Source organism: Ochotona curzoniae, unplaced genomic scaffold (assembly GCF_017591425.1).
Source record: "Ochotona curzoniae isolate NIBS_2020 unplaced genomic scaffold, NIBS_Ocur_1.0 scaffold_3890, whole genome shotgun sequence".
Lineage (NCBI taxonomy): Eukaryota > Metazoa > Chordata > Mammalia > Lagomorpha > Ochotonidae > Ochotona > Ochotona curzoniae.
This window is the reverse complement of record NW_024467115.1, coordinates 1,085,500-1,100,212: the sequence shown is the minus strand read 5'-3', so window position 1 is coordinate 1,100,212 and position 14,713 is coordinate 1,085,500. Positions and strand designations below refer to the sequence as shown.

At 37.9% G+C, this 14,713-nt stretch overlaps 1 protein-coding gene across 1 annotated transcript in view; it reads right to left on the bottom strand.

Moving 5' to 3' along the window:
- The window catches only part of SLC35F1 (solute carrier family 35 member F1), a 398,948-nt gene that overhangs the window by 218,592 nt on the left and 165,643 nt on the right, over positions 1–14,713 (bottom strand). The window lies entirely within an intron of this gene.

Here is a 14,713-nt window from a genome sequence, read left to right as displayed (position 1 = left end):
TGACAGTTTCAGATTTGTTGCTAAGTGAGCCGAAGTGAGTGTGGACCTTTGAGTTGAGGGACTGAACAACTTGACCCTGGGCAGTCTTTTGGAGAGCTATCCTCTTAATCTCATGTCTAGGTGATACTGATAACTTTTTCAAATATCCACTTAACTCAAAACACAGGAACCACTTTATTGTACTCATGAAAGAACCCTGCTCAGGGGATAATAACAATGGGTAATTATAAGCCTAAGCTTTCTAGTAGCGAACTGGCTTTGTCCAAATCTTTCCTCCATCATTTATAACTTATGCAACCACAGGCAAGTTATTTGAACTTTTTATGCCTTAGTTTTCTCATTGAACATAAGAAGAACAACTGTAATATCTACTGCTATTGTTTTTGCATTCATACAACTGTTTGTATTAGTGGCACTTAGAAAGTGGTAACTTTAATCTAAACATGGTGTCCATGAAGTGATCCCATTGAATTTAGTCATTAAGGCTGAGCCCTCTTATTTGAATTCTAGTGACTCTGCAAGGAAAAAGAGACAAGATATATTGCATACTGCCTGTCTTTTGCCATGTAATGTAATGTCCTTTCTAATTTGGAACTCAGCCAGCAAACACACTATTTTCAGTTATTAAACCAATGGTACCTTTCTGATCTTGGACTCAGAGCCTCCAGAGCCATTAGTGAAAATATGGCTCTTTCATTTACAAAGGATTCTGCTTCTGGTATTTTATTACGGTAAGGACAACCTGGCTAGCAGACCTACTTTAGTTATTGTGAGGTTAGATATGTTATATGTGCAAGATGTCCTAAAGTGATAATAAATTTTACTTATGTAAAAGCAAATATGCTGGTTTTCTTCTATTAAAAGTAACCAATATGCAAGTAGTAATGGATATATTTTATCTCTATAGTAATGTCAAATCATAATTTTTAAACCTTTACACAAAGGCTATTTCTGTTGTTCTTCTTTGTTTATAAGAGAAACAAGGATGGGGTTGATGGTGTTCTGCATCAGATTAAACAGCTGCCTACAACACTGGAATCCCATGTTGGCACTAGTTGGAGTTCTAGCTGCTTCATTTCTGATCCAGCTACCTAACAGTGCCTGGTTCAAGTCACTGGAACCCAGTATCCACATGGGAGACCCATATAAAGTTCCTGGCTCTTGGCCTTGGACCTGCCCAACTCTGGTTGTTTCAACCATTTGGGAAGTAAACAAGCAGATGGAAAATTTCTCTCTCAATCGATCTCCTTCTGCACCTTTGCCTTTAAAAATAAATAAATAAATCTTAGAGAAATAAAAATGAAGTGTTGAAAAAAATCAGAAACTCTTGGTAGCATCTGGCACTGTTTCAACAAACCTCCCTGTCAGTGGTTTAGGTGCTTATATCTAAGCACCAATGGAATTTACGGTCAGATTAGAAATCCTAGCCTGGTTTCCTTCACTGCCATCCTCACCACCAGCCTGCTGAAATCTCACAGGTGTTGCCAGTGTAGGGAATTCAGGTCTGTCAGATGGGAATGATTTCCCCTGAACATTTCTGTATGTAACTTCTTAGCAGTGCTACCTTTCCTAATGCATTTCTCCTTTTGATCTATGGTGCATCCACTCATCATTTACAGGCAGTCCAAGAAGCTGCATAATGCAGGTGCCTCATAGAAAAAGGCAAACTTGTACCATAAAGTGAAGCAGAAGCGTGAGGGACACATTGAACAGTAACAGGGTAATATTCCCTCCTTTCTTCTCTTTATGTGTATTACTAATAAAATAAAACATAGAAATTACTGTTAAATGTCTTATTTGATACTTTTCATGTTAATGATATACAATACAATCGTATCTAATGCATAGTAAAAAATAAGATTCCAGGGCCTGGCATGACAGCCTAGTAGCTAAATCCTTGCCTTGCATGCTCCAGGATCCCAAATGGAATTCATGTCCCAGCTGCTCCACTTCCCATCCAGCTCCCTGATTATGGCCAGGAGAAGCAAAAAAGGATGGACCAAGGCCTTCAGACCCTGCACCCACATGGAAGACCCAGAAGTTCTTGGCACCTGGCTTTGGATTGGCTCAGTTCTGGCCATTGTGGCGACTCAGGGAATGAACCAACAGATCAAAGATATTTCTTTTTGTCTCTCCTTCTTTCTGTAAATCTAACTTTCCAAAAAGTAAATAGATCTTTAAAAAAAAGTTAAAATGATAAGGAATTGTGGAAAGCTATACCAGCACAAGCATCAGGAGACCTTCATTCTGACCATGGAGCTTTAACTTACTGGTCATGTGTTCTTAAGCCACGACATTCTAAGCTTAGGTTTTCCCAATTGTGAGAGGACAGTAATAATTCTTGCAGTGATATGAAAGTGCTTTGCAAGCACCTAGACTGTTGTGAAGTTACAGCATAAATCCACTGACTTGCTTGTTCATTGGAAACTTACAACTTCAGACTGTGCTGACACATACTATACATTCAATACTTATTGAATGAATTAAAGTCATTTTGTTATAATTTAAAGGTACTGGTATCAGCATGAATTTTTTATTCATGCTGCATAACAAAGTGAATGAAAGATGCACATACACAGCTGTAAGAAGACTTGCAATTAGAAAGGAGACACCTGGTGCTTAGAAATAAACTTATTTATAATTAGGTGTGATAAGAAATACATAAACCATACCTACTTACTCAGTAATACTCAAAAGTTTACTCCTGAGTAATTATTAAGTAGCTGTTAATTTTCTTGCATGAGAAAGCTCAATGGTGTTTTTAATGATTAGTATTGTTTAAAGGGTACAAAGAATGACCACTGTGACATTATCAGCTGTTGTAGCTGGTGTTGGCAGCAAATAACTCTATAAATGAGATCCGTGATTTGAATATTCTCTTCTGTATAAAGCAATCTTCACAGAAAAATGTGACTGTGCCAGTCAGCTCTATCCATGTGCCTAAACTACCCATTTGCAACAGCTGACATTTTGCCTGATATGACTTTCCTTGCCCTCAAGTCCAAGATGAAAATAGAGAGATAAATTCACATTCCCTAGATACAAATTATTAGCAACTACCTACAAAAAGAATGGGAAAATTGCTCAGGACAACTGGAAATGGGACAGAAGTATTTTAAAAGGAAGGAGCAAATCCCTTTAGCTGTGACTCCATTTCCCCTTGAAAGCAGGCATTTTTCATTCACCCGCCAGCATTTATTACTTGTACTAAAGGTGGTAGCATTTGGCCTAGGCATAGGACAAAAGGCAGCTAGAAACACAGAGAAAAGTAAGCTGGGAATGAAGCCCCAATTGAAGAAGCAGAACTTTGAAAGTTAGTTAAAGAAAAATGAAGCCTTATCCTGGGGCAATTTGAAGCAGTTCAATTAACTTTTAAAAACATATTGTTTATTTGATTGAAAACAGAGTTACACAGAAAGGGGGAAGGATCATATGGAGTGAGAGATGAGAATGAAAGAGAATGAATGAAACAATGAATGAAAGATAAATTGATCTTCCATCCATTGGTTCACTCCCCAGATAACTGCAACAGCTGGAGTAGAGCAAGACCCAATGAACTCCGTATGGTTCTCTCATGTGTGTGGTAGTGGCACAAACATGTGGGTCATCTTCCCCTGCTTTGCCAGGTATATTGCCAGAATGCTAGAACAGAAGAGGAGTAGCTTGTACTTGAAGCAGTGTTCACATGGGATGTTGGCATGATTGGCAACAGCCATACAAATTTTGATGATTGGTGTGATAACTTTGCTTCATGAAGATCATATGGGCAGTTAAGAAGCCTAAAAGAAGATTAGAGAAGAAGAAAAGAGGCACATTGAAAATGAAGGGTGCCGCATTCTAATGGGAAGGAAAAATGAGCTGGTGTACTCTAATATAAAATGATACAGACTTCAACATGAAAAGCATTAAAAAAGATAGAGATGGACACCACAAAATGATAAAGGGATCCATCCAGCAAGAAGAAATAATAATAATAATAATAAGTCTACATACACTAAATGCCAGGACATCTGTCTATGTGAGACATCTGTTGACAGACCTAAGGAGAGATACAGACCCAAATACAACAATATTTGGGAACCTTTGCACCCCACTAACATCAACAGATAGACTGATGAAAGAAACTCAGCAAGGAAGCAACAGAACTCACCCAGACAATGTTAACAAAAGGACCTAGTTGAGATCTACAGAATCTTGCATCCTACAGACACTAGATATACTTTTTTTTCATCATACATGCAATATTCTCCAGGACTCATCACAATGTAGATCACAAAACAAGTCCCAGCAAATGGAAAAATAATAATACAAAGAAATCATCCCACATATCTCAGACCATCATGGAATGAAATTGGAAATCAGTAAGTCAAAATACTCCAGTAAAATATGCAAACACTTTGAAACTGAATAGCATGCTACTGATTAGAGAAGAAATCAAATAAGAAATAAAAAATTTCTTGAAATGAATGAAGGCATTAATGCAACATATCAAAATTTGTGGGTTACCACAAAGGCAGTGCTAAGAGGCAAATATATTGCAATCAGCGCCTATGTCAGGAAACAAGGAAGGCAGGAGGCAAACAAGCTAATCATACATCTGAAAGAGTTAGAAAAACAATTACGGGCCCGGCGCGGTGGCGCAAGTGGTTAAAGGTCCTCTCCTTGCACGCCCCCAGGATCCCATATGGGTGCCGGTTCTAATCCCGGCAGCCCCGCTTCCCTTCCAGCTCCCTGCCTGTGGCCTGGGAAAGCAGCAGAGGACGGCCCAAAGCTTTGGGAACCTGCACCCGCGTGGGAGACCTGGAAGAGGCTCCTGGCTTCGGATTGGCATAGTATCGGCCTGTTGCACTCACTTGGGGAGTGAATCATCGGATGGAAGATCTTCCTCTCTGTCTCTCCTCTCTGTATATCCACCTTTCCAATGAAAAAATAATAAAAATAAATCTTTAAAAAAGAAAAACAATTGCAAAATGATCCTAAGGTTAACAGATAAAGGAGACAACAAAAATAAGGGAGGAAATAAACCAAATGAAGACCAAAACTACAATACACAAAATCAACAAATCAAAGAGTTGGTTCTTTGAGAAACTAAACACAATAGATACCCCAATAGTAAACCTAATCAAAAAAGGAGGAAGAAGACATGAATCTATAGAATCAAAGATGACAAAGGAAACATAACAATGAAAACCTTGGACAGTCACAAAATAATCATGAACTACTACAGTCAACTCTATGCAAAAAAAAATCCACAGAGCTTCCAAAAAAAAATGGACAGATTCCTGGACACATGCCATTCACCAAAACTGAGTCATCAGGTAATTGAAAATCAAATACACTTATAAGCAATATAGAGATCAAATAATTAATTAAGCCCTCCCAACAAAGAAGAGCCCAGGAACAGCCAGCATCACAGCTGAATTCTACCAAACATTCCAAGAAGAACTGACCCCAATTCTCCACAATTTAGTCAAAACAATTGCAAGGGAGGCACTCCTTCAAAAATCAATGAATTCAACATCATTTTAATATGAAAGTGAGATATAGACACAACAAAAAAAGAGAAATACAGACTGATATCCCTGATGATCCTCAACAAAAATAGTAGCCAGTAGGATCCAATAGAAAATTAGGTGCATCACTTACTTGGCCCAGGTGGGATTTATCTCTGGTATGTAGGGATGATTTAATATATGCAAATCAATAAATGTGATACACCACATCAACAAACTAAAGAATAAAAATTATATGATCATCTCAATAGATACAGAGAAGGCATTTCATAAAATCTAACACCACTAAGTAAAATAGGTCTAGAAGGAATATTCTATGACACAATCAAAGCAGTATATGAAAAACCCAATGCCAGCACCATACTGAATGGGAAATATTGGAAGGTTTCCCAATAAGATCTGGAACTAGACAAGGATGTCCACTTTCAATATTGCTCACTTTCAATAGCTCACTAGAGCTATTAGGCAGGAAAAACAAATTAAAAAGAATTCAAGTTGGATAAGAGGAAGTTAATTTATTTCTATTTGCAGACAACATGATTCTATACATAGGAGAATTAAAAGACTCAATGACGACACTGTTGGAGAATTTGGCAAGGTGGAATGGTATAAGATAAATGAATAGAAACTGATGGCTATAGTGACATAACCACTCATGGGTTAAAAGAGAACAAGTCAGAACTGTTCTTTTTAAAAGAGCACTTGGAATAAATCTAACAAAAGACATAGGAGACCTACACGAGAAAAATTGCAAGATATTTTAAAATAAGTAGAAGACATTAAAAAGTGAAAATTCGTCATGTTCCTTGATTAGCAGGATCAACATCATTGAAATGTCAATTTTACAGAAAGTGATATGCAGATTCAATGAGATCCCAATTAAAATCCCAACAAAATTCCTTTCAGAGATGAAAAAATGATACAAAAATGTATCTGGAAACACAAGAGACTATGAATAGCCAAAGCTATACCAAAGAATAAAAATAAAACTTGAGAAATCAAATTTCCAGATCTCAAAACATGCTATAGGGCAATATTAATCAGAACAATGCACTACTACTATAAAAACAGAGAAGCTCAATGGAACACAATAGAAACAGAAGTGACTCCACACACATAAAGCCAATTAATCTGTGACAAAAGAACAGATGTTGAGACAACTGGATAGCACATGCAGAAGCTAGACTCCCACCTTTCACTGTATACAATTATAAACTGTTAGAAGAAAACATTGGAAGCACTCTTCAAAATATAGGGGTAGGCAAAGACTGCCTAGAAAAGTCACCAACGCATAGACAACCAAAGTAAAAATAAACAAAAGGGATCACATCAATGTAAGATGCTTCTGCACAGCAAAGAAAACTATTAACAAATTGAAGCGGCAATAAACAGAACAGGAGAAAATCTTCACACAACACAAAACTGATAGGGAACTAATATCCAAGATTTACAAAGAGCTACAGAAGAACAATAGTAAAAGAATCCAGTTAAGAAATGGAGAAGTGGGCTGGCACAGAGGCTTGACAAGCTAATCCTCCATCTCCAAACACTGGCATCCCACAAGGGTGTCAGTTTGTGTCCCAGCCTTTCCAGAAACAGAAAATATCTCAGGTCCTTGGGATCCTGCACCCATATGGAAGACCTGGAAGAGACTCCAGGCTCCTGGCTTCAGATCAGCTCAGCTCTGGTTGTTGCAGACATCTGGGGAGTGAACCATTAGACGGAAGATCTTTCTCTTTGTCTCTCCTTTTCTCTGTAAATCTGCCTTTGAAATAAAAATAAATAAATCTTTTCCAAAAAAAGAGAAAGAATTGGGGAAGGAAATGAGCATGCATTTTCCAAAAGGACAAATTCAAATGCTAACAGAGGTATGAAAAAAAAATGCTCAGGTTCCCTAGCAATGAAAGAAATACAAATAAAACCCACATTGAAGATCTACTTAACTCCAATGAGAATGGTATACACATAGAATTCTTTTAATAACATCTTCTGACAAAGTTGTGGTCAGGTTGGACTGTAACTTGTGCAGGCACTATGTAAGACAGTATGGAGAGTGCTCAGACAACTGAAAATTCATCTCCCCTGTGAACCAGAATTCCATTCCTGTGAATATAACCCAAAGATGTGAAATCTACATATGTGAAAGCAACCAGAATCCCTAAATTCATAGTAGCACAATCCACAACAGTAAAGACATGGAAGCAGCCTAAGTGCCCATCAAAAAAGGATTCGATTAAAAAAATATGGTTCAGATATTCTATGAAATATTACTTAGCCATTAAAAACAATCAGATTACATCATTTGCAAAAACTGTTAAATATACCCTGACAACAAGATAACAAACACACATAAAGAGCAAAATGATGCAGTCCTAATTACAGCTGGCAGATTATATTATTGTAAATACAGGGAATAATGGGGAGGGCAGAAAAGGAAGAACTGTATAATGGCAAGTAAGAATTCTTTTAAAAAAAAAGGAGAGATTTTTAAATCTCTGAATGAAATGCACAGAGGGAATATGCACCACAGATGAGACAGAGAGAACTAAAGGGGTTTTATAGTTAGCTTTGTTTAGAACAAAATGGAAAATGAGTCTATTGTTAGAGCCAAGGTGAGGTCTCTCCACACAGTGGACAAAGCTGATTTGGGGCAGGCTAGAGTGATACCAATGAACAATAACATATGCTTTCTTTTATGGCTCTGTTTCTTACAACTACATTATCACAAGTCTATAATTAGGGAATGAATAAATAGTCCAAAGGAAAGTGAGTGGCTTATCTTTCCCAGCACATTGAAAGCTTCTCAATAGAAAGGCCGTAGGATGAAGAGAACAAGAGATGCACTGTGATACCTGGCACGCAGCAGTTGGGCTTCTGCAAAGACCCACCTATTGTGCGGTTGAAGAAGATTTTTACAACAATGCCTGGATGACCTAGGGTGGCTTAAAGTGTACCCAGCCAACACTGAATGCCCAATTACTTCAAGCTCGGCCAAAAGAACTATGATTATTTATGTAGAAGCTGGCTTTTTCTTAAAAATAAAATAGACAGGAGGCTGTGAAAAGAGACAGTTTGCCTACAAGCACTTGTTTCACAAGCACTTTTATTCTTTACAATTCACATTCATTGCCTTCTGTTGTGCCTTAACTTAGCTATGGATTCAGCTAGGTGCAAATTTTATGGACCACACTATGCTAAGGCATACCTAAAGCTTTGTCCATACTTCTTAAATGTAGTAGCATTTCTTTATTTTTACTTATTTAATATATACTAACTGCAAATTCATCTCTGAAACCCTAATTTGTTTAACTGAAGAGGGAAGTTGAGATTAAAACACAAAAAATTGAGAGAAAGATGACATAGTAGAGATATTCCCATCTTTCATTGATCTAATTCTTTCCTTTTCCCCAAATATGAGAGATTATGGACCTGTTCTAGACCATGACCATGTCCCTCATATGGCCTACAGTCTTACGTTACTTCCTCTGTAAAAGTACACTTTGTAAATGAGTGACCCAGGTCTAGGCATGATCATTCAATTGCTACTAACAAGGCTCTATGAATCCTCAACAGAACTGTGAAACCATGAGTACGATCTTTGGTAAGTCAACCACCATCATTCCTGGTTCTTCAACTCCTTGTCTTCTGCTTTACCCTCTCTCTTTAGTTTCTTTTCTCTGACATCTTTGTTTTCCAGAATTGTAGCCATTTTTCAGCAATAATTTGGGGCTCTGACACCTTTTGAGCCCCGAGTGTCCTATTGGGTATGTTGGACATAGCCTGAGACTATCAAATGTTTCCCACAGAAACCAAAACTTCAGGTTTTAACTTACGTCACATGCACAACCTGCACATTAAGTAATGCATATTTAACTCCTCTGGCAAACATATTCACAGACAATAACAAATGTCCACAGCTATTTATCTAATGACTAAAAGACTTAGGAATACTGGTGTCAGCTTCTTACAGCAACACACACATACACAAGACCTCAAGCTGCTACTGAATATATTTTTTGCACTAGTGCTGACTCAAGGAGAGGTACTTGGAAGAGTTTTAGAGAATCTATTTTTGTGTCTATACTGCCAATAAAATTTCTCTCTTGCACCATAGATCATAGATTTGTGTACTAAGGACATTTGTGGGTTATAGAATTTTCTATCAACTGTCTTTTAGATAGCCATTAAATTTCCAGTTTGGTTATGCAAAGTTGAAAGAAAAGGTCTCCCATAGCCAATTTCATGAGAAAGAAAACAAAACCAAAAACAATGCTTCAAATTTAAAATCAAAGCCGAAAAGCAGTGATTGTCCCATAAATGATTAAAACAGCAGCTGGTAATGTCTTGGAAACAGATTGATCAGTTGGAATACCTTAAAATCTGTCTAGATTCTGTATGCTTTGGAGCACTATGAACTAATTCTGATATAAGAGTGAGTAAGAGTGGGTGCTTACAACCTAAAGAGATCAAGATAATTATGAAAATGCTGGCAGGGACTGCATTTCTCTCAACTGCTGGTGTATTTTAACACCATAAGTGGGAAATGAGTTTAGAGCATTTTGGCACATGGAAAAAAGAGTAAACTTTGTTTAACTAGGCAGTATGATCTAAGTCAAATCTAGTATTGCCATATTCTTGGATTTTGAGTACCAAAAAAACAAGCAAAGTGAAACAGAAGTTATTAATAGTAATAGCCATAATGCACTCGGGTCAGCATTCTGAGGTAGCTTGCCATGCTCCCATCTCTTTCCTACACTTTTAATAATTAATTGATCTTAAGGCACATCAAATCTATCTCCACTAAAACTTGTTTTGTTCTAAGCAAAGTCCATGTTTTCCGGATAACTGCAACAGCTTGGCAAATGACCTTGCTGCTTCCTTTCTGAACCCTTAACTGTGCTATGCATGGTAGGTGTCCTTGTCTCCTTGGGTCTCTACAACTGCTGGTCAGCAGCCTACCTTTACTTCAGTTAAAAAAGAAAGTGCCGGGCCAGGGGCGATGGCGCAAGTGGTTAAGGTCCTCACCTTGCATGCCCGGGATCCCATATGGGCGCCAGTTCTATCCCGGCAGCCCCTTCCAGCTTCCCTTCCAGCTCCCTGCCAGTGGCCCGGGAAAGCAGTCCAGGATGGCCCAAAGCCTTGGGACCCTGTACCCGAGTGGGAGACCCGGAAGAGTCTCCTGGCTTCAAATCGGCATAGCATTGGCAGTTGTGCTCACTTAGGGAGTGAATCATGGGATGGAAGATCTTCCTCTCTGTCTCTCCTCTCTGTATATCCTCCTTTCCAATAAAAAAATAATAAAGATAAATCTTTTAAAAAAAATAAAAAAAAAAAAAAGAAAGTGCCCTCCTCTAAGCAGATACAACTCCAGCATGCAAGGATAGATGAATGTAGAGTGAGTTAGTTAATTAGAAAAGGGTCTTTTATTCTTTTGTTCTAGACTGAAACAAGGCCATGCAGGATGCGTAAACTGATGAGGTTTATCAGCGTACTGTCAGCCCCATCAACACTGCCTGAAGTCCTTGTTCAACCTAAAACCTATAGAGCCAAATGTGCCTTGCCTTTCCACTTCTCTACACTTCCCCTTATTTCTTTTCAAGACATATGATTTATTTCCAGGTTAATATTTATTACAAGTTGTGCCCATTAACTACTTTCAATGTGAAGCAAGGAGTGGACAAATGTTCAATATGTACTCCATGAATGAGGCATAGAGAGAAAAAAAAAGTTGAGAGAGGTAGTAAGAGGAAAGCTTCTGGTTGCTAGAATCAGTGTTTCAATTTCCCAGCAAACTACTTTTGCGGTTATGGCCAGATGGTGATCCTGCACAAGCAAGTGCGACCAAGCCTCTGCAAGCCGCATTGTATTGTCTTCTATTTACTCTACAGAAGAAACCATTGCAATATTTACAAGGAATAGCCTCTGTTTACCAAGGAACTACATTTTAAAATAAAGGACCATGAAAAGGGACAAAAAGATGTTCTATAGCAATAATGAATTGATAGGAACAAATAGTGTTTTGGGTGAGATCACTATAAAAAATACGAGAGAATGTACATTTTAATTAGGCTAAACATATTCAGAAATACATAAAAGTATAATTAAAATTAACAGTGATTATCCTGAACATGGTAGTGATTTGTCATATAGTACCTTCAAAAATATGTGTCACTATAAAATGCAATTCAAATATTTATCAGTATTTAATATTGATCACTATTCTGAGTCTTTGAGAAGATTTAAATCAGTATTTCTGAAATGATTTCTGAGTACAAACCAAATACTTAGTGTTTTAGGATGACTAGAAAATGCACATGATAACAATGTTTCTACAAAGTGCTCACTGCCTTGTATAAATAAGACAGGCTGGATAAGTAACATTAGAACATTGGAAACCTGAAATAAAATTTAATAAATGCTGTTATAGAGACAAAGCACTAAGCCACAAAGACCAAGAAAACAATGGCTAGTCCTTGAGTTTAGATTAATGATGAGGAATATTTAAACAAGTGATTTACAACATACTGTAAAATGCACTTCTTTATTTGAAAGGCACAGAGATCAGAAATAGACATGAATAGATATTGGCTGTTTTACCATTTTCTGATTCACTCTGCAAGTGTCTGTAATAACCTGGACTGGGGTAAGCTGGAGCCAGGATCCTGGAACTCAATCTAAGTCTACAGTGTTTTACAGATTGGCTTTTGTGGATAGTAGAAATGCAGAGCCAAGTCAGACACAATGCACTTTCCATGACCATCAACCTCTTAGTAAAGCTGTTAAGGAAAACAGTTAACTATCAACCAAAGGAGCTAGATAAGCAAGCCCACAATTAGCCTGTATTTCTAAATGCAATGCACAAAATATACAGACAGAAAGAAAAACCAATCAGGGGAAACTATTTGACAAATGCAGATCAGAAACCTGAGTAAGGCTAAAGACCCCGAAAAGTTGCATGGGTCAACAGTAAGAATTTCTTTGAAATTCAAACTAGAACACAGACACTTCTCTCTTTCTCTGTAACTCTGCTTTTCAAATGCAAAAGAAAAATAAATAAATCTTGAAAAAATACCATAGAACTGCTTTGTGTTGTTGTGAAAGGTCTGTGCAAAACTAGAGCTGGAATAATAAGCTCTTTTGCATATTTTTCAATTTAACATGGAAAATTATCAAGTTGGGGAATGTAGGTCATTCATTTGGTTAGAGTCCTTCACATTATTAAAGAATCTTAATTTTTTCTTAATTTGACAAAGTCAGGATAGAGATGCTCAAGAACTTGCCTTTTGAAGTCAGAATAAAGGGGAGCTAGCACCACGGCCACAAGTCTTATTTGCTGTGTAACTCTGGCTAATTTATTTGATTTCTCTGAGGCTCAGGTTAACATGGCAAATGGTCAAGGTACAAAAAAAAGATACATATATAAACAATTATAGAAATAATAAAATCTTGAGACAAGCAAAAAGGAGTTGCATTGTTAAGCTGAGACAAGTGTCCTTCATAACCTCAGATGACAATGATGATTTTCCTTGAATGATGCCAATTAGGGAGAACTCAATTGCTAATAATTGCACATATGTATCCAGAGGTAAGAGGCATTGGCCATTAACAATCATGATCCCTCATAGAATATCTTTCAGGGACATATCACACTGCAGAGAACCAAGCCCAAAATAGTTTCTTGACGTTGATTTCATAAAGATTACATTGGAGGATCACTGAATTTAGTAAAAAGGATTTCTTTAATTATTTGCTTTCAATCTCTGGGAAAGAAATAACTCAAGGATGACTTAAATTAATTTTGAATTAATACTTTAAGCTTCATGTACCCTTGTTATTTCTTTTCTTACAGAAGCATCACTAAACACATTTTGGGAAGCACTGGGTGGCTCAAGTTCAAGGTCATATTGTTTCTCAGTACAGGAACACATTTGCATACAAAATATGGCATAGCATAATCTCTATTATTTTACCACCTGGATCAGCCCATGCATGCATCTTGGAAAAGCTTTGAAAATGCTGCTTTAAATATTTGTCCACACAACTGTTTACTTCATCCATTTAGCTTTGTAATCTTAAATGCACTAAGATTTAGTTTTCATTTTAGTCACGCATTCTCCCCAATGGGCATATTTAAAAATACACAACCATATAAGAAATGTGTTCTTCTTGCCTCAGAAGTGCTTGGTGTGTGACTCCCCACAGATTACAAAGTTTAATGAATACCAGAATTTGGGGCACACAGTAAAATCACTTCATCTGTTCTTTAGAGAACAGTTGTTGTTCTTTCACATCCAGCAGTTCTTTCTCCTTTCCCTCTTTGGGAAGCTACTTTGCTTTCCCCTGAGTAGTCCAGGTGGAAATGTTGGTATTCCCAAATCCCAAAGGGTAGCACGACCTAGGTTGATAATTCAAGCCTCATTCAGTAGGCCATTGTGACAAATTTAGGGATGGACAGCTGATTCAAGCAAGACCAATCATGTTTTTCTTGAGATTTGCATGATAGATACTTCAGGGAAGAAGGGCTCTTTGCTGTAGGCCCCCGGTCTCCCAAGGGTTAACTCCACAGCTTAGCTTGTTTCTCAAGGTGTAACAGGATAGGCAATCTTGGCCTGATACATTTAGCCCTATTTAGCCCCTCTTCCCTGCTTCCCCTTTTTTAAGATGCCCCCTGGGGAGCTTAGGAGTTGCTTAAGCATTGGGAAAATACTGGGAGGAACTAGGCAGACTATAAAAAATGGGGACCAACTTTGAATAAATGGCATTCTCTTTACAAGAATGACCCACTGTGTGTTGTCTTTTCTGTAACCCTAGTCCCTTGGCTTGGGGGTACATGGCGACGTGGGCGTTGCCAACACTTTGCTTTTGAGTTGCCTAAGACAAAGTGTAAGCCTGACAGTGGTCATCTTTTGTTTTGCCATTTGAACAGAACCTGCTTTAGAATGAAGTCAATACCAGCCCGGCATGATGGCCTAGCAGCTAAAGTCCTCACCTTGAGCGCCCCGGGATCCCATATGGGCGTCAGTTCTAATTCCAGCAACCCCACTTTCCATCCAACTCCCTGTTTGTGGCCTGGGAAAGCAGACCCAGAAGAGCTCCTGGCTCTCGGCTTCAGATCAGTGCAGTACCGGCCGTTGTGGTCATTTGGGGAGTGAATCAGAAGATCTTCCTCTCTGTCTCTCCTCCTCTCTATATATCTGACT